Here is a 21,372-nt window from a genome sequence, read left to right as displayed (position 1 = left end):
GCCGCGGCATGCGCCTGCGCAGTGGCAGCCTAGTTCGAGGTGACCACCTGGAACCTGCGGCTTCCCAGTGATCCTCTCCTCGCGCAGAGCTCAAAGAATGCGGTTGCCACCGCTTGGTTTCCTGTTCCCACAGCATGGTGGTCGTGCCGAATTATGGCTGGGCGGGTTCGAGCTTCTCCTTTCCCTACTGGTTTTGATTGATGTAGATTCTTATACAGTCATCTTAAAAAAAATTAGCTTAAGAAATTGTTAAAATTACCAACTTAACCATTTTTAAATGTACGGTTCAATAGTATTAAGTGCATTCGCATGGTTGCACAACCATCCCCACTATCCACCTCCGGGACACTCTTCCAAGTCTTGCAAAACGGAAACTGTGCACATTAAATATTCATTCTCTATTAAGCTCTTCTCCCAGCCCCTGGCAACCACTAGTCTACTTTTTCTCTACGAATTTGACTACTTTAGGTACTCAGGTTAAGTGGAATCATATAAGTGGAATCATATAAATCATAGTTGTCGTTTTACAACTAGCTTATTTCACTTAACATAATGTCCTCAAGGTTCAGCCATGCTTATATGAATTTCCTTTTGAAGGCTGGTTAACATTCACATTTGCTTATCTATTCATCCATTGATGGACATGTGGGTTGCTCCCACCTTTGACTATTGTGAATAATATTGCTATGAAAATGGTTTTACAAATGCCTATTTGAGTCTCTGCTTCAAATTCTGTTTGGTATATACCTACAAGTGGAATTGCTGGATCATAAGTAATTCTATTTTAAATTTTTTAAGGACCATACTGTTTTCCCTAATGGCTGCACCAATTTACATTTTCTGCAACAGTGCATATAAGATGTGCATTTTTGTGAAGTTAGGCAGTTTTGCAAGAACTTTTGAAATATTACTGTTTACGAATGATACATCCAATATCCAAGATCCATATTCTTCCTATTCCAGTTTCTTCCTATTCTTGCCAAAACTTGCTAATTCCTGTTTTTTTTTTTGGTAGCCCTCTAAATGAGCCCGTGATAGGTCATTGTTATGTTTTGCTTGCCTATTTTTTAATATTTTAATTCAGATAAAAAGTGAAAAATTAAAAATAGATTTAACCAGAACAGTGACGACTTTTGTGCTATATTTTATATTGATTTGTAAGAGTTACCTTGTCAGGCTTACTTTGTCATACTCTTGTAAATAATTGAAGGTACTGGCAGGATTAGGAGCCTGATGAAGGTGCAAGAGTGTCAGAGTGGCAGTGAGAGGTCGGAGAGCAGGTGGGAGAGAAATGGGCTTTTTACCTCCATACTCCAAGCAGTTAGCACAACTGAGACATTCCATAATTGTCAAGAGGGAGATGGGGGTTCATTTTGTTCGACAGAAATGACAAATCAGACCAACAAGAAAAAAAAATTAATGCCCAGCCACAGAGTAAAGAGGTTTCAGCCATTCATGAAGACTGAGCAAAACACCCACCCTAAGGGATCTTTTTTGCTTATTTGTGTTTGATTTCCAATCAGGAATGATGACCTCAACTCTATCTCTGTAGTCCAAAGCTCCTTGATGAGCCTAGAATGTTTGTATTTGGCTGCTCATAGGATGTTTCTATAGGAAAACCTACAAGAGCCACAGATTCACCATATTGTAAAACTAGTGTCACTATCTTTGATTCTAAATCTATTCCTCCTCCTACTTCATTAAGGAGTACGTTCATACACCAATTTGCCCAAAACAGAATTCTGGAAGTCATCCTTTATTCTTCCTACATATTCTTCACACTGTTACCAAAGCAATCTATCTCTTTTATATTTTTAGGGAACATTTTCTTCTTTGTATTCTCACTGCTACTGGGGGGTAGGTTGGGCTATCATCCTTCCTCACCCAGATAAAGCAATAGTCTCCCGACTGGTCTTCTCTCTACCTCAAGTCTTCTCCTCCTCTAATAGCTATCTCTCACAGACCCGACAAAGCCTGCTGCTCTTTTAAATGTGACTAATTATTCTTCTATGCCTATCCACATTAGGGCTGAGAACTAGACTAGTTTAACTCCCCAGTGACACCGCCAAACCATTACTTTTTCTTGCTTGTGTAAAACCTCTACTTTATTTGAACTTTTCTATCATCCAGTGGAAGAATCTTCTATCCTTTTTATAAAAAAAATTATTTTTTACTGAAGTAGTGATATACAATCTTACACTGGTTTCAAGTATACAACACAGTGGTTCAACAGTTACCCATATTATTAAATCTTCATCCTCCTGACCAGTACAGCTACTATCTGTCAACATAGAAAGATGTTGCAGAACCACTGGCTGACCAAGCTACATTATAATTGAGAAATTTTGTGCCACTTTATCCCCCTCACCCTCCCCTCCCACCCACCCCAACCTCTCCTCCATGGTAACCACCAGTACCTTTTCAGTGTCTGTGAGTCTACGGCTGTTTCCTTCCTTTTTTTTTGCTTTGTTTCTGTATTCCACAAATAAGGGAAATAATATGGTATTTATCTTTCTCTGTGTGACTTATTTCATTGAGCATAATGCCCTCTAGATCCATCCATGTTGTTGCAAATGGCAGGATTTTTTCTTTTTATGGCTTGATAATATTCCATTATGTATATGTTCCACATCTCCTTTATCCATTCATCTATTGATGGACACTTAGGTTGCTTCCATATCTTGGCTATTGTAAATAATGCAGCAATAAACATAGGGTTGCTGTTGAGTAAATGGAAGTTTTCAGCCAGAATCCCCACCTGGCCTTGATAGTGATATGCATATAAGGGCCTATTTGCACATCCGTGTGATGTTTACTGCGGCAGAGCCACTGTCATAGGATTGCCAGTCCCGGGTAAGGGATGAAGTGTAGCAGCCATTCTCTCCTGCCCTCTGTTCCTGATACATCATTGGTCAAGCACCTGCCAGTCACCAGGGACCCACCCAGGGAGTCCCTCCCAGAAGGGGCAGGGGGAAGGAGAGTGTGCCATGGCTGGAAAGGGAGGACTTGAGAGCCTGCTGGGAGAAAGAGAGTGCTGAGCAGCAGGGTCCACCAGGAGAGAAACTGAGCTGTGAGAAATAAACCTTTAATCCCAAACCTACCCTTTCTGTTGTCTTCCTTCAGTCTCATTGGATTCATAGGGAACTTGACCTGGACAGGGAACTGCCTTCCTCCTGGAGCCACAGGTGCATATATCTTTTCGGATCAGGGATTTTGTTTTCTTCAGGTAAATTCTTCAGGTAAAAGTGGAATTGCTGGATTGAATGATATTTCTATTTTTAGTCTTTTGAGGAACCTCCAAACTGCTTTCCACAGTGGCTACCCCAATTGACATTCCCACCAACTGAATAGGAGGAATCCCTTTTCTCCACATCCTTGCCAACACTTGTTATTTCTTATCTTTTGGATAGTGGCCATTCTGACTGTTGAAAGGTGATATCGCATTGTGTTTTCCATTTGCATTTCCCTGATGATTAGCAGTCTTTTCATGTAGCATCTTTTCATGTGCCTGTTGGCTTCTTTGGAGAAATGTCTGTTCAGGTTCTCCACCCATCATTTAATCAGTTATTTGTTTTTTGGGTTTTGAGGATTATAACCTCTTTATATATTTTGGATGTTAACCCCTTATCAGATCATTTATGAGTAAATTCTCCCATACTATAGGTTGCCTTTTTGATCTGCTGATGGTGTCATTTTCTGTACAGAAGCTTTTTAGTTTGATGTAGTCCCACTTGTTCATTTTTAATTTTGTTTCTCTTACCTGAGATGTGTCCAGGAAAAAACATCTCATATTTATTTTCAAGAGATTTTTGCACATGTTTTCATATAAGAGTTTATGGTTTCATGTTGTACATTCAGATCTTTGGTCCATTTTGAATGTACTTTTGTATACGGAATTAGAGAACAATCCAATTTCATTCTCTTTTATGTAACTGTCCAGTTTTCCCAACACCAGTTATTGAAGAATGTCTTTTTTCCATTGTATATTCATGGCATTTTTATCATATATTAATTGACCATATTTGTGTGGGTTTATATCTGTGTGGGCTCTCTATACTGTTTCACTGATTCATGGGTCTGATCTTGGGCCAGTACCATATTATTTTGATTACTGTAACTTTGTAGTATAGCTTGAAGTCAGGGAGTGTGGTCCTCCCAGCTTTGTTCTTCTTTTCTCAGGATTGCTTTGGCTCGTCAGTGTCTTTTATGGTTCCATATAAATTTTAGAACTATTTGCTGTAGTTCACCAAAAATTGCTGTTAGAATTTTGATAGTGATTGCATTGAATCTGTAAATTGCTTTGGGCAGGATGGCCATTTGACAATATTAATTCTTCCTATCCATGAGCAAAGGATAGATTTCCACTTTTTGTGTCTTCTTCAATTTCTCTCATGAGTGTCAGAGTTTTCAAAATATAACTTTTCACTTCCTTGGTTAGGTTTATTCCTAGGTATTTTATTCTTGATGCAATTGTAAATGGAATTGTTTTCTTGTTTTCCCTTTCAGCTAGTTCATTGCTAGTATATAGGAATATAATACATTTCTGTGTTTTAATTTTATATGCTGCAACTTTGCTGAATCCAGTTATTAGTTCTAAGAGGTTTTTTGTTGGATTCTTTAGGGTTTTCTGTGTATAATATCATGTCATATGCAAATAGTGGTAGTTTAACTTCTTCCTTACCAATCTGAGGCCTTTTATCTCTTTGTGTTGTCTGATTGCCATGGCTAGGACATCCAGAACTATGTTAAATAAAAGTGGTGAGAATGGACATCCTTGTCTTGTTCCTGATCTTAGAGGAAAAGTTTACAGCTTTTCACCTTTAAGTATGATATTAGCTGTGGTCTTATCATATATGGCTTTTATTATGTTGAGGTATATACTCTATATGTCCATTTTGTTGAGAGTTTTTATCATGAATCAATGTTGAATTTTGTCAAATGCTTTTTCAGCATCTATGGAGATGATCATGTGATTTTTGTCCTTTTTGTTGATGTGATGTATGATATTCAATGATTTATAAATATTATACCATCCATGCATCCCTGGAATAAATCCCACTTGGTCATGATGGGTGATCTTTTTGATATATTTTTTAATTCGCTTTGCTAATATTTTGTTGAGGATTTTTGCATCTACGTTTATCAGGGATATTGTTCTCTTATTTTATTTTTTTGTAGTATCTTTGCCTGGTTTTGGTATTAGAGTGATGCTGGCCTCATAGAATGAGTTTGGAATTATTCCCTCTTCTTCTACTTTTTGGAATACTTGAAGAAGGATGGGTATTAGCTCTTCTTTAAATATTTGGTAGAATTCAGCTGTAAAGCCATCTAGTTCTGGAGTTTTGTGTTTTGGGAGTTTTTTGATTACCAGTTCGACTTTGTTGCTGGTAATTGGTCTGTTCAGATTTTCTGTTTCTTCCTGGATCAGTCTTGGCAGGTTGTATTTTTCTATGAATTTGTCCATTCCTTTTAGGTTGTCCAATTTCTTGGCATATAATTTTTCATAGTATTCTCTAATAATTCTTTGTATTTCTGTGGTATCCATGTGACTATTTCTTCTTTGTTTCTGATTTTGTTTATCTGTATACTCTCTTTTTTTCTTGATAAGTCTGGCTAGGGGGATCTATTTTATTTTATTTATTTTCTCAAAGAAACACCTTTTAGATACATTAATATTTTCTATTGTTTCATTCTTCTCTATATTGTTTATTTCTGCACTCATCTTTCTTATGTCTCTCTTTCTAACTTTGGGTTTCATTTGTTACCTTTCCTAATTTCTTTAATTGTGAATTTAGATTATTTGGGGTTGTTCTTGTTTCTTGAACTAGACCTGTTTTGCTATGGACTTCCCTCTAGAACTGCCTTTGCTGTGTCCCACAAATATTGGGCTGTTATTTTTGTTTTCATTTTTTCCATGTATTGCTTTATTTCTGTTTTAATTTGGCAATTGATCCATTGATTATTTAGACGCATGTTGTTTAACCTCCATGTATTTGCAGGCAGCTTTGTTTTCTTCATGTAATTTACTTCTAGTTTTACACCATTTGGTCTAAGAAGCTGATTGATACAATTTCAATCTTTTTGAATTTATTGAGGCTCTTTTTGTGGCTGAGTATGTGATCTATTCTGGAGAATTTTCCATGTACTTTTGATTAAAATGTGTATCCTGATACTTTTGGGTAGAATATTTTATAGATGTCTGTTAAGTCCATTTGACCTAATGCATTGTTTAGTGCCTCTGTTTCCTTATATATTTTCTGTCTTGTTGATCTATTGATGAAAAGGGTGTGTTAAAGTCTCCTACAATGAATATGTTGGAATGTATTTCACCCTTTAATTCTCTTAGTATTTGTTGTAGATATTTAGGTGTACCTATGTTGGGTGCATAGATATTTATAATGGTTATATCTTCTTCTTGGACTTACCCTTTTATCATTATGTAATGTCCTTCTTTGTCTCTTGTTACTTTCTTTGTTTTGAAATATATTTTATCTGATATAAGTAGTGCTACTCCTGCTTTTTTTCTCCCTATTATTTGCATGAAATATCTTCTTCCATCCCTTAATTTTTAGTCTGTGTATGTCTTTGGTTCTGAAATGAGTCTGTTGTAGGAAACATATAGATGGATCTTGTTTATCCATTCTGCCACTCTATGTCTTTTGATTGCTACATTCAGTCCATTTACATTTAAGGTAATTATTGATAGGTATATACTTATTGCTATTTTATTAATTGTCTTCTGATTGTTTTTGTAGCTCCTCTTTGTTCATTTCCTCCTCTCTTAAACTCTTCTCTTGTCATTTGATGGTTTTCTTTAATGTTGTGGCTGGATTTCTCTTTAAAAATTTTTTTTGTATATATTATAGGCTTTAGATTTCTGGTTACCAAATGTTCAAGGATAGCATCCTGACTGTATAACAGTCTATATTAAGTTGCTGATTACTCTATTTCAAGCACAATCTAAAAGCACTTTTTTTCTTCCTCCTCCTCCACACTTTATGTATTAGATGTCATAATATGCACTTTTTGTGTATCCCTTGATTGTTTTTGTGTATAGATGGATTTGTTACTTTTGTTTTAATTTCTAACCTGCTTGGTAATTAATTGGTCTATTACCTTTACTGTGGATTTAGTTTAGCTAGTGAAAACTATTGAGCCTTAGAAACAGGTCCATATACAGCAGTCCCTTTAACATACCTTGTAATACAGTTTGAGCCATCATTTACCTGGAAATTGTTTAATCTCTGCTTCAAATTTAAATGAGAATCTTGCCAAGTGGAGGATTCTTGGTTGATGTCCCTTTTGTTTCAGTACATTAAATATTTCATGCCACACCCTTCTGGCCTGTAAAGTTTCTGCTGAGAAGCCTGCTGATAACCTGATAAGGTTTCCCTTATAAGTAATTTTTTCTCTCTCTCTGGCTGCTTTCAATACTCTCTCCTTATCCTTAATCTTTGCCATTTTAATTATTATACGTTTTGGTGTTGTCTTCCTGGTGTTCCTTTTGTTAGGGGTTCTCTAAGCTTCCATGACATGAGTGTCCATTTCCTTCCCCATCCTGGGGAAGTCTCCCAGAATTGTTTCCTCAGAGAGACTTTCTATCCCTTTATGTCTTTCTTTTCCTTCTGCTATCCCTAGTATGAGAATATTGCTTCATTTGGATTGGTCATAAAGCTTTCATCATTATTTCATCCTTAGAGATTCTTTCTTCTCTTTGTTCCTTAGCTTCATTGTGTTCCTGTTCTCTAATTTCCATCTTGTTGATTGTCTCCTCTACTTGCAGGAATCTATTATTCATTCCACCCATTTTGTGTTTCATTTCAGTTACTGTATTATGCAGCTCTTGTATCTCTTTGTTGAAATCCTCCCTGAGATCTTTAATACATTTCTGCAGATCTGTGAGCATATTTATGACTTTTGCTTTGAAATACTTATCAAGAAAATTCTTTGTTTCATTCAGCCCTCTTTCTGGTGCCTTATCCTGTGGTTTTGTTTGGAATATATTCTTCTACCTCCTCATTTTGTCAGGGTTTCTGTGTTTCTTCCTTTGCATTAGATAGATCTGCTGTGCTTTTTGGTCTTCAGAGTAATGGCTTTATGAAGAATACATCCTGTGTTGCCCAAAATCCCAAGAGTCCTTTCTCTCCAGTTTCTGGTTTTCCTTAGCTGTGGAGCTCCAGTTGCTGTTGGTGAACAATGGGCAGTGCTGCTTTTTTGTCTGCTGGCAGTAGTTTATCGTCTGATGAGGTCAGTGGTTTGCTTCAGCAGGGCCTATGTGATCAGAGCAGTGGTCCTGCTGGGATCATTGTGTGCAGGCCAACCTTTGCTTGCCCTGCAGTGATGGTGGGGCTGCTGGGTTAATGGGGTGGACGGGGCAGTCTCAGAGAAAGTTGCACAATGGCAGGGTGCATATGGCTCAGGGTGGTGACAGGTGCCCAGTTGTGGGGCACAGGGGTGCTTGGCATCAGTGGCAAGTTGTGCTGTGGGAGGGCACCTGGATGCCTAGACACTGAAATAGGGTGTGCTGCAGTGGTGGGGGGGGCATGCAGTGGTGGCAGTGAATGGCATGCTGGAAGGGCACATGGGTTCACAGATGTGGCACAACATGCATGGTGGGGAGGGAGTGTGGACACAAGGTCAAGTGGTAGTAGTGATTTTCTCAGTGACTGATCTTGCCAGTGGCAGAGGCAGCTAGTCATGCCAGGGCAGTGCACACTTGCTGCAGCAATAGGTTCCTTGTGTGCTCCTTAGTAGCAGTGAAGTGTGCACTACCTGGCTTGGCCATCCGTGGGGAGGAAGGAGCTTTTGGAATTGTCCTCTGCAGAAGTCTCCCAAGTTGGGATGAAACAGGGCTTTGAAAGCTGGGAGAGTCTCTCTGTGCCTGCCAGGCAGCAAAGTCTGACACTGCTGGGCTGAATGGGCTGGTGCTTCAGTGGCGAGCCTGGAGGTGACTTGGGGCTAAGCCACCAGCAAGGGGAATAGAGCACCTGGGGTTTCTGAGAGTGCTCCACCCACTGGGCCAAGGGAGGGCTGAGCAAGTGTCATCCATGTGCCTTTCTCCTTCAGAGATAGCTCCATCCAACCCCTCTGGCTCCCCTCTCAGTACTGTCAAGTCTTTCAAACTGCAGCCTCTGTGTTAGGTCTTGACAGAGCCAGTGGAGAGTGCCTGTCCTCCATAGGTGGCTGGTATGTCAGCCTCACAGAGTTTTCCAATTGTCCCTGGTGTCTAGTCACACTAATCACCAGAACCCAGTGCAATGCAGACTTACGTTTCTGGAGCAGATCTCCAGGACCAGGTGTGCAGAGTTCCTGGGCAACTATTCCCTCCCTGCTTCTCTCCTCTTTCTCCCACCTGGGCTGGGATGGTGGGCTGGGATGGGGGAAGGGCTGGGGTCCCACTTTGTTGTGGCTCTTCCCCTTTACCCTTTTCTATGTAGTCTTCTCTTCCCCAGGTGTAGATTCTGTGTTCTGAAGTCTTCATTTCTTTTTCAGGTTTAGTTGTATTTGCTGTAGCTGCTTCCTTTCGTGTGTGTGGGAGGAAGTTTCTGTCTGGCCTTCCTACTGCACCATCTTGAGACTCCCCACCTTCTATTCTTTTTTATTGCTGAAAATTACTGTATCCTTTATTCTTAGAAGATTTGAGGAGTTGGCTTATAGTTGTTTCAGTTACTTTATACTTTGCTCTCATCTTGGGTGACATTCATGTCCGTGTGGACAATTCTATCTTTCCTTGGCCTTCTAAGATCTAGAAACATTCAATTTATTTTGACTACCCATGGCCATACCCTTGATCACTCACCAGGAATTGTTCCTCTTCAGAAATGTTAAGTTTTACATCCAATTATTTGTTTGACACTTTTGTTTCAATCTACCTAGTTCTTGGAACCCTTCCACCCGCCACTGTCTCTCTGATGTCATCCATCTATTTGATTTCTGAACATAACTGTATTCTCCCTACCCATTAGATTATTTTCTTGTGCTCTAATCTTTTTTCCCCCATCCAGACTGGGCCCTTATCATTGGCAAACTGAACCTTTGTCTCTTGATCACCCCAAATTTCTTTGTACCTCTCTTTTTAAGCCAAATGCAAGCAGTAAAAGCCAACCCTTGACTGAGCCTTGACCATCTCGTAGTTGTTAAAAGGAAATGCAGAAATAAGGGAGGGTTTTTTGTTTCTGTTTTTGCTTTTGTTTTCATGAACAAGTCTTGAGCATATTTATTAGCTTTATAAGATAAGTATCCAATAGACAAAGAGATTGAAGAGAGTAGGAGGACATTTAAATGAGGAAGAACCAGGAGGAGAAGGGAAGTAGTAGCTATTTAATAAATCTTTACTAAAGTCATTATCATTACAGTCAGAGCTGCTGCAACCTCAGTCGGGAGCAGCCAGGACCCTCTGTTTCACCATCCTTGCCCAGCCTCCTGCTCTAGACCCCATGAGAAGACCTTCAAGCCATGCTTCACCTTTGAAGAATAGAAGATGTCCAAGTTATCCAAGAGCAACATCCTACCAAAGTCCTGGTGATAATATAATGATGCAAGGGTGAGAAGCAGATTCCTGTTCTTTTTTTTATTAAAGTATTATTGCTATACAATCTTATGAAGGGGTCACATGAACAACATTGTGGTTTCAACATTCACCCATACTATCAAGTCCTCACCACCCCCCACCACATTGCAGTCACTGTCTATCAGTGTAGTAAGATGCTAAAGTCATTACTTGTCTTCTCTGTGCTGTACAGCCTTCCCCGTGACCTACCTATATTGTGATTGTTAATTATAATGCCCCTTAATCCCCTTTCCCTCCCACCCCATCCGCCTGCCCCAATCCCTTCCCTTTGGTAACCACTCTCTGCTGCTGCTTTGTTCCCTCAGTTTTGCTTTGTTGTTATATTCCACAAATAAGTGAATCATTTGGTACTTGTCTTTTTCCACCTGGCTTATTTCACTGAACATAATACCCTCTAGCTCCATTCATGTTGCAAATGGTAGGATTTGTTTTCTTTTTACAGCAGAACAATATTCCATTGTGTATATATACCACATCTTTATCCATTCATCTTTTGATGGACAATTAGGTTGCTTACATATCTTGGCTATTGTAAATAGTGCTATGATAAACATACAGGTGCATATGTCTTTTTGAATCAGGGATCTTGTTTTCTTTGGCTAAATTCCTATGAGTGGAAATCCTGGGTCAAATGATATTTCCATTTTTAGTTTTTTGAGGAACATCCAGATTGTTTTCCACAATGGTTGAACTAATTTACATTTCCACCAACAATGTTGGAGGGTTCCCCTTGCTCTGCATCCTCACCAACATTTTTTGTTCCTTGCATTTTGGATGTTGGCCATCCTAACTGGTATGAGGTGATATCTCATTGTGCTTTTAAATTTCATTTCCCTGATGATTAGTGATGTGGAGCATCTTTTCATGTGCCTGTTGGCTGTCTGAATTTCTTCTTTGGAGAAGTGTCTGTTCAGATCCTCCACCCATTTTTTAAATCGAATTATTTGTTTTTTAGGTGTTGAGGCATGTGAGTTCTTTATATATTTTAGATGTTAACCCTTTATTGGATAAATGAGGAAGAATATATTTCCCCATACTGTAGGATGCCTTTTTTTTCTGTTGATGGTGCCCTTTGCTATACCAAAGCTTTTTAGTTTAATGTTGTCTCATTTGTTCATTTTTTATTTCATTTCCTTTGCCCAAGGAGATGAGTTCAGGAAAAAGTTGCTCATGTTTACATTCAAGAGATTTTTGCCTATGTTTTCTTCTATGAGTTTTATGGTTTCATGACTTACATTCAGGTCTTTGATCCATTTCATATTTATTTTTGTGTATGGAGTTAGACAGTAATCCAGTTTTATTCTCTCACATGTAGCTGTCCAGTTTTCCCAACACCAGTTGTTGAAGAGGCTGTCTTTTCCCCATTGTATATCCATGGCTCCTTTATCATATATTAATTGGCCATATATGTGTGGGTTCATATCTGGGCTCTCTGTTCTGCTCCATTGATTTATGGGTTTGTTCTTGTGCTAGTATCAAATTGTTTGGATTACTACAGCAGCTTCTTGTTCTGTATAAAGCCAAATTCCTTGTACCTCAACATGTCAACACTAGTGAACTCATCAAGGTTTGAAGGTACTTATAGCTTACCACTAATCAAGTCTTCCTGTTAGTGAGTGGACACAGCATGGTGAGTGTTTTCAAGCTTATTTCTAAAGTATATGAAAGTGAGAAGGATTAAGGTGGATTCCTGTATATGGTATATGCCTCTCAGGAGATATTTGGAATGAAATTCTCAGTGTAAGATTAGAAAAATGCATCTGTTCTAGAATTAAAAAAAAAACTTTTACCAATGGGGAAAAAAAGGGGTGTTAACAACTGAGATTTATCAGTTCATTTGATCACAGATAATCTAAATATTAGTGTTACTGCCTAGGAGTTTTAGGAAGTTGTTTTTGTACTTCAAGCAGAAAAGCTGAGCTCCAAATGGGCACACTCAGCTTTGGAAAACTTGATTAGTTAGCCTAGGCTATCTTGTTTTTAAATTTATAAATTTAAAAATTAAATACTTTGCATTCTAAGTTGTCAATAAAATAGACCTTCAAGTTATTTTAATGCTCCTTCCCCAATAGAAACTTGCTATTTGAGCATTGAGAGAGACATTAAGTCTCTAGTTTCTCAGAATCTGTCAAGGTTTTACAGTAGGGTTTCTACTCAGTAGAGAAATCTCCAAAAGACGATTTTTAGGCATAAATTGACAAGCGTAGCTCCTCCACAACCCTGCAAATATTTCTTGTAACAGTTGGTTAAAAAGCAGGGTAAATGGGGGTGTATGGATAAAATTGTAACATTTCCAGAGTATCTTGCTTGGCTTTAGTGCATTTGCATATCCTCAGGGGTGGAGAGAAGTTCATCTCTACATCACTGGGTAATTACCTGGGCAATGGAGGGCGTGTCTGAACCTGAGAGTTTAAAGGGAGGGGCTGGCTTACTTGCTTACTTGCTTCCTCCAGAGCAGGGGAGAGAGAGATGGTACTGGACTGCAGTTTGTAAGCAATAAACGGTTTTAAATTTTATTTCTCCCTTTGACTGATTTCGGTTTTTAGAGGTATTTTGCCCCGGGATTTCCTCTCCCCAGACTCATAGGGTGTATGAGGAAACTGAACTGTTCTTCCAGGTACCTGATTCCTAATAAGTATACACCAAGTCAGTGCTCTTGTAGTGTTAAGGAGTTCTTATTTGGTTTGTTCTCTAGACAGTTACACATAGAAAAACAACCCTGCTCAATAGGAAGCTTGAACAATTCATCCTTTGACTTAGTTCTTTAAAAGGCCCAGAGAAGAAGAGTGACATTTCTCTGTTTTGGGTATTTTCTGATCTGACAGCTCAAACTATAATAAATAAGCAGTTTTATTAGTTTCACTTGGCAGAAATTACAGAATACTGAGACTATGAGCATTAAAGTTCAGATGCAGTTTCTTTACCTTTTGGCTTGAATCTATAGATGATCTATGTTCTGTGTTAAGTGTGTGTTTAAAATATGTCATTAAAAAAATTATCACATAAGAGTATTCCAGTTATCACTGGTAGATCAAATGACCATCAAAATTCCCCAGTCTAAATGCAGGTCAATTGTGAAGAAAACAGCAAAAGGAGACATATGCGCTGAGGTAGGGCAGAGACATGCAATAAGCATCACGATTAATTTTTCCTGCCTATAATGAAAAATGCTAAGATACAAATGTAGAGTAAGAACAGAAGGGACTCCATCTAAAGGCTAAGATTCCATTTTAAAAACCAGTTAGGAGGTAGATTTCAAACATAATTTGTGGTAATTAGACAATAACAGACCCTATCGTAAAGCAGGGCAAGCAGTCCTAAATGATATATTCCCATTGCTTGTGGGTATCGACTATATTGGAGTAGAACAGAATCAATAAACTCCTTGGGTTAAGTTTATCTTACAGAATTTCCAGAGAACAGACTAAGGGTGATGATACAATGTCTCTTACAGGAGATAGACATCATGAGATCACATGTCAGGCCTGTGGCCCCCCACCCTACCCTTGCCCTATTCTTGAAAGCCTTAAAAGACAGAGTCCCCAGCTTTTGCCCATGCCCCCCTTTCTTTGAGTGTGTACTTTTTGCCTTAAATAAAGACTTCTCAGTGCTCAACTTACCGCTTATTGTGTCTGCACTCTTCCAGTGGTGTTTTTGTTATTTGGCTATTTCATTCTATTTTCCAGACTTAAGCACAAGTCTTCACTCTCTCTGTTCTACTCCACACAAGTAGGGAGGGCCTACTGAGATCTCTAATTTGGGCTTGCAAATTTCTGTCACCTGGGTGACCTGGACAGGATTGCAGCTATATGATTATGTTCCTTAGTAGCCTGCCTGAAAATCTCCTTTCTTTGCTTTGGGATGTTCTCAGAACATAATCTCACTCCATCCAGTGCTCTGTGGCTCCCCCAAATCCTGGGGGGGTTAAGGGTTTAGTTCTCACACTGTGCAGATTCAAGTGGACACTTGGTACCAGGTGACGCTGGCTTTGGGAGTTGACAAGAGATTTTCCCTATGCTGAGCAGGAGTTCAATGGGCTTCTCTTCCCTCCCTCTGTTCTTCCTATTGCCTGCACAGCTGCTGTCATTCACTAATAGTCTCTCTTTAATGATTCCTTCCTTACCTACACTTGTCTGACCTGTTCAAGAATTCTTTCTTGTTCACTGTCAAGAACCGCCCCTGCCACCCACCCTCACTCTGTCCAGGTTGAGGTTTCACTTAGTGTGCAGGAAGTAAACTCCCCAGACTCAGCTGCCTGACAATATTAATGTTAAAAGTTAAACATCTTCCATGTCCAACTAGAATCAAGAACCAGTGCTTCCTCCTACCTTCATGGGGTTCACTATTTACCATTTTTGTGTGAGTATCACAGAAAGATCACCATGTTATACTGTACATGTGCCAGGTCATGATTTATACTTATATATTTAGATGTGTGTGAAATACCTGTATCTGTCAGTGGAAGTTACTATAATGCAGGGGAGAAAAGCAGTATTACTGCACATGAATTCTTGACCCCCAACTCCCTTCAACTACTCTGCCTTGTTGCATACATCTGTCCATATGGTTAACTTTCAATATGTATATTGTTACTTATGTAAATTATTTTTCTTTGAGAGGGCATCTCTCATATTTATTGATCAAATGGTTGTTAACACAATAAAATTCTGTATAGAGGACTCAATGCACAATCATTAATCAACCCCAAGCCTAATTCTCAACAGTCTCCAATCTTCTGAAGCATAACGAACAAGTTCTTACATGGTGAACAAGTTCTTACATGGTGAATAAGTTCTTACATGGTGAACAGTGCAAGGGCAGTCATATCACAGAAACTTTCAGTTTTGATCACTCATCATGAACTACAAACAATCAAGTCAGATACAATTATTCATTTGATTTTTATACTTGATTTATATGTGAATCCCACATTTCTCCCTTATTATTATTATTATTATTTTAAATAAAATGCTGAAGTGGTAGGTAGATGCAAGGTAAAGGTAGAAAACATAATTTAGTGCTGTAAGAGGGCAAATGTAGATTATCAGGTCTGTTCCTATAGACTAAGTATTAATCCAACATAGACAAGGGCAACAAAACATCTACAGATGCAGAAGATTTCTCTCAAAACAGGGGGGGTGAGGTTCTAAGCCTCACCTCTGTTGATCCCCAATTTCTCACCTGATGGCCCCCTGTGACTGTGCCTGTCTTAGGTTGTTCCTCCCTTGAGGAATCTTACCCATCTCTGGCTAACCAGCTGTCTTCCGGGGCCATACAGGGAAATGTAAAGTTGGCAAGTGAGAGAGAAGCAATATTGTTTGAAAAGGTTAGCTTTTTACTTTTTTGCAGATTTATGCCCTGTGGCTTCTATGCCCAGCATTTGTCTTGAGGTATCTTTACCACTTGGAAGAATTATGATACTCGGTAATTTCAATATGAGGCACGAATTCTACTTAGGGGTTGTAATTAGGAAGGAAGAAGAGAAGTTATAGAAGTAGCAGATGGAAGAAAACATGGGAAGATTGATTATTTCTTTGACATATCTTCTTGTAGTGTAACATAAGCATGTATAGGTTTTAAATTACTAATTAAATTGCATGCACACATTAACATAATAGGAATACAGCTACATAACCAAAGCAGACCTACAATTAACAGCCATCTCCAGTGAAACCAAGAAAACCAGTTAGGTACCCTAGGCATTGGTGAAAACTTATCAATGATATGATGGATATTGTCTAACTGAATTTGAATAGTTTGAGAAAAATCAGACAAATTAAAACAACACATTCCTGGGAACTGTTCACATCCCATATGTTCTTTTAACAGTAGATAGTCTATAGTCGCAAGATTTTGGAGCACTGCAACTTGCACTTCTCCTAATTCTTGGTTGAGTTCCGACAGTATAGATCCAGTCAAATTTGTTGTTTTACTGTATGCACGGGCCAGCTTAGATATCTCCTTCTTCATTCCAATGGCAAGTCCAGGAACCGGTGGGATGAATGCAGCTACAACTGCAACAGCACCAGGATCTTTGTTGAAGTTTTTTGATGATCATCTTCTGGAATGACTCTTCCAGAGAATGTTGATGTTGGAAGTTCTTCTTCATGTCGTTTCTTAATTCGTTTTCTGGGTAGCCAAATTAGGCTTCGATCCTCTGTATAAACACAAACAAACCCTTTGGCCACATTTTGATATGACCTTTATACCATTGTGAAGAACCTATTGGAGACCACCACACAGGAACTGCTTTTTTTTTTTAAGAGAAAGAAATATTATCAGAAAAATGTACTTACATAGCTGATCATCCGACACCCTTTAAAAAATCAAAATTAAGGATATGTAAAGCATGCATTAATAATTGATTTGCAGTTAATTTTATCCTATCAGGGAGTAATCCCCCACCCTTTTTTTTGTTATCATTAATCTACAATTACATGAAAAATATTATGTTTACTAGGCTCTCCCCTTCACCAAGTCCCCCAAACCCCATTACAGTCACTGTTCATCAGCATAGCAAAATGTCGTAGAATCACTACTTGTCTTCTCTGTGTTGCACAGCCCTCCCCTTTCCCCCACCCCCTACATTATACATGCTAATCATAATACCCCCTTTCTTCTTCTCCACCCTTATCTTTCCCTACCCTCCCATTCGCCCCAGTCTCTTTCCCTTTTTTTACCTGTTAGTCCCTTCTTGGGTTCTGTGATTCTGCTGCTGTTTTGTTACTTCAGTTTTTCCTTTGTTCTTATACTTCACAGATGAGTGAAATCATTTGGTATTTCTCTTTCTCTGCTTGGCTTATTTCACTGAGCATAATACCCTCTAGCTCCATCCATGTTGTTGCACATGGTAGAATTTGTTTTTTCTTATGGCTGAATAATATTCCATTGTGTATATATACCACATCTTTTTTATCCATTCATCTACTGATGGACACTTAGGTTGCTTCCATTTCTTGGCTATTGTAAATAGTGCTGCGATAAACATAGGGGTGCATCTGTCTTTTTCAAACTGGAGTGCTGCATTCTTAGGGTAAATTCCTAGAGTGGAATTCCTGGGTCAAATGGTAAGTCTATTTTGAGCATTTTGAGGAACCTCCATACTGCTTTCCACAATGGTTGAACTAATTTACATTCCCACCAGCAGGGTAGGAGGGTTCCCCTTTCTCCACAACCTCGCCAACATTTGTTGTTGTTTGTCTTTTGGATGGTAGCCATTCTTACTGGTGTGAGGTGATTTCTCATTATGGTTTTAATTTGCATTTCTCTGATAACTAGCAATGTGGAGCATCTTTTCATGTGTCTGTTGGCCATCCGAATTTCTTTTTTGGAGAACTGTCTGTTCAGTTCCTCTGCCCATTTTTTAATTGAATTATTTGCTTTTTCTTTGTTGAGGTGTGTGGGCTCTTTATATATTTTGGATGTCAAGCCTTTATCGGATCTGTCATTTACAAATATATTCTCCCATACTGTAGGGTACCTTTTTGTTCTATTGATGGTGTCTTTTGCTGTACAGAAGCTTTTCAGCTTGATATAGTCCCACTTGTTCATTTTTGCTTTTGTTTTTCTTGCCCAGGGAGATATGTTCATGAAGAAGTCACTAATGTTTATGTCCAAGAGATTTTTGGCTATGTTTTTTTCTAAGAGTTTTATGGTTTCATGACTTATATTCAGGTCTTTGATCCATTTTGAATTTACTTTTGTGTATGGGGTTAGACATTGGTCCAATTTTATTCTCTTACATGTAGCTGTCCAGTTTTGCCAGCACCGTCTGTTGAAGAGACTGTCATTTCCCCATTGTATGTCCATGGCTCCTTTATTGTATATTAATTGACCATATATGTTTGGGTTAATGTCTGGAGTCTCTATTCTCTTCCACTTCTCAATTTTGTTTATTTCTTCTCTGATCTTTATTATTTCCCTCCTTCTGCTGACTTTAGGCTTCATTTGTTCTTCTTTGTCCAGTTTCGATAATTGTGATGTTAGACTATTCATTTGGGATTGTTCTTCCTTCTTTAAGTGTGCCTGGATTGCTATATACTTTCCTCTTAAGACTGCAGACTGCTTTTGCTGCGTCCCACAGAACTTGGGGCTTTGTGTTCTTGTTGTCATTTGTTTCCATATATTCCTTGATCTCTATTTTAATTTGTTCGTTGATCCATTGATTATTTAGGAGCATCTTGTTAAGCCTCCATGTGTTTGTGAGCCTTTTTGTTTTCTTTGTAGAATTTATTTTTGGTTTTATACCTTTGTGGTCTGAAAAGTTGGTTGGTAGAATTTCAATCTTTTGGAATTTACTGAGGCTCTTTTTGTGACCTAGTATGTGGTCTATTCTGGAGAATGTTCCATGTGCACTTGAGAAGAATGTGTATCCTGTTGCTTTTGGATGTAGAGTTCTATAGATGTCTATTAGGTCCATCTGTTCTAGTGTGTTGTTCAGTGCCTCCATGTCCTTAATTATTTTCTGTCCAGTGGATCTATCCCTTGGGGTGAGTGGCATGTTGAAGTCTCCTAAAATGAATGCATTGCATTCTATTTTCCCCTTTAGTTCTGTTAGTATTTGTTTCACATATGCTGGTGCTTCTGTGTTGGGTGCATATACATTCGTAATGGTTATATCCTCTTGTTGGACTGAGCCCTTTATCATTATGTAATGTCCTTTATCTCTTGTTACTTTCTTTGTTTTGAAGTCTATTTTGTCTGATACTACTACTGCAACCCTTGCTTTCTTCTCTCTGTTGTTTGCATGAAATATGTTTTTCCATCTCTTGACTTTTAGTCTGTTCATGTCTTTGGGTTTGAGGTGAGTTTCTTGTAAGCAGCATATAGATGCATCTTGCTTTTTTATCCATTCTATTACTCTGTGTCTTTTGATAGGTGGATTCAGTCCATTTACATTTAGAGTTACTATGGAAAGATATGTACTTATTGCCATTGCAGGCTTTAGATTCGTGGTTACCAAAAGTTCAAGGTTAGCTTCTTTAGTATCTTACTGCCTAACTTAGCTCACTTATTGAGCTGTTATATGTACTGTCTGGAGATTCTTTTCTTCTCTCCCTTCTTATTCCTCCTCCTCCTCCATTCTTTATATGTTGGTTGTTTTATTCTGTGCTCTTTTGTGTTTCCTTTAACTGCTTTTAGTGGGTAGTTGATTTTATTTTTTGCCTTTAATTAGTATTTCGTTGGTCTGCTTTCTTTGCTGTGATTTTATTTTCTCTGGTGACATCTGTTTAGTCTTAGGAGTGCTCCTGTCTAGAATAGTCCCTCTAAAATACCCTGTAGAGGTGGTTTGTGGGAGGCAAATTCCATCAACTTTTGTTTGTCTGGGAATTGTTTAATCCCTCCTTCATATTTAAATGATAATCATGCTGGATACAGTATTCTTGGTTCAAGGCCCTTCTATTTCATTGCATTAAATATATCATGCCATTCTCTTCTGGCCTGTAAGGTTTCTGTTGAGAAGTCTGATGATAGCCTGATAGGTTTTCCTTTATAGGTGACCTTTTTCTTCTCTCTAGCTGTCCTTAAAACTCTTTCCTTGTCCTTGATATTTGCCATTTTAAATACTATGTGTCTTGGTGTTGTCCTCTTTGGGTCCTTTCTGTTGGGAGTTCTGTGTACTTCTGTGGTCTGATCGATTATTTCTTCCCCCTGTTTGGGGAAGTTTTCAGCAATTATTTCTTCAAAGATATTTTCTATCCCTTATTCTCTCTCTTCTTCATCTGGTACCCCTATAATGCAGATATTGTTCCTTTTGGATTGGTCACACAGTTCTCTTAATACTGTTTCATTCCTGGAGTTCCTTTTATCTCTCTCTGAGTCAGCTTCTAAGCATTCCTGTTCTCTGGTTTCTATTCCATCAATGGCCTCTTGCATCTTATCCATTCTGCTTATAAATCCTTCCAGGGTTTGTTTCACTTCTGTAATCACACTCCGGACGTCTGTAATCTCCCTCCGGACTTCATCCCTTAGCTCTTGTATATTTCTCTGGATCTCCGTCAGCATGTTTATGATTTTTATTTTGAGTTATTTTTCAGGAAGACTGGTTAGGTCTGTCTCCTTCTCAGGTGTTGTCTCCATGATCTTTGCCTCAAATTTTGCCTTTTCATGGCGATAAAGATAGTTTGCAGAGCTGGCACGACTGATGGCTGGGAGAATGTCCCTTCTTGTTGGTTTGTGGCCTTCCTCTCCTGGGAGAACAGCGACCTCTAGTAGATTGTGCTGGGCAGCTGTGTGCAGATGGGGCTTCTGATTCTTGCCCGGCCGCTGTGGAGTTTATCTACGCAGTTGCTGTGGGCGTGGCCTGCCTCAGGCTGCTGCTCTGATATGGTGGAGCCACGTCAGAGGGGAAACGGTGAGGATGCTGTTTATCTCCATGAGGGTCCTCTGAATTGCCCTACTATCCAGGGGTTTAGGGTGCCCGGAGTTCCCTGCTGCTGGGCTAAGTGTCCTGGGATGCTTCCATCTGGTGGTGGGGTCCCTGTCCCTTTAAGACCTCCAAAAAGCACTTGCTTTTCTTTGTCTCTGGGGTGCCGGCTGCGGGTCTTACTGTCCATCCTGTTTCCCTAGTTTTCAGCACTGCACGCATATACTGTGTCTGTGGTTCGATGCGGATGGCTAGGGCTGGCTATTTAGCAGTCCTGGGCTCCCTCTCCCTCCCAGCTCTGACTCCTCTCCTCCTGCCGGGAGCTGGGGTGAGGGGCGCTTGGGTCCTGCCGGGCCGCGGCTTGTATCCTACCCCCTTCGCAAGGCGCTGGGTTCTCACAGGTGTGGATGTGGTCTAGCTGTTGTCTTATGTCTTC

General features: G+C 39.2%; 1 pseudogene; it reads left to right on the top strand.

The window, feature by feature from the left end:
- The first annotated feature begins 8 nt into the window (after positions 1 to 8).
- On the top strand, positions 9 to 12,314 carry LOC118931197 (microtubule-associated proteins 1A/1B light chain 3B-like; annotated as a pseudogene).
- The last annotated feature ends 9,058 nt before the right edge of the window (positions 12,315 to 21,372 follow it).

Source organism: Manis pentadactyla, chromosome 4 (genome assembly GCF_030020395.1).
Source record: "Manis pentadactyla isolate mManPen7 chromosome 4, mManPen7.hap1, whole genome shotgun sequence".
Lineage (NCBI taxonomy): Eukaryota > Metazoa > Chordata > Mammalia > Pholidota > Manidae > Manis > Manis pentadactyla.
Note: the sequence above shows the minus strand (reverse complement) of the source record. Positions and strands in the feature narration are given on the sequence as shown.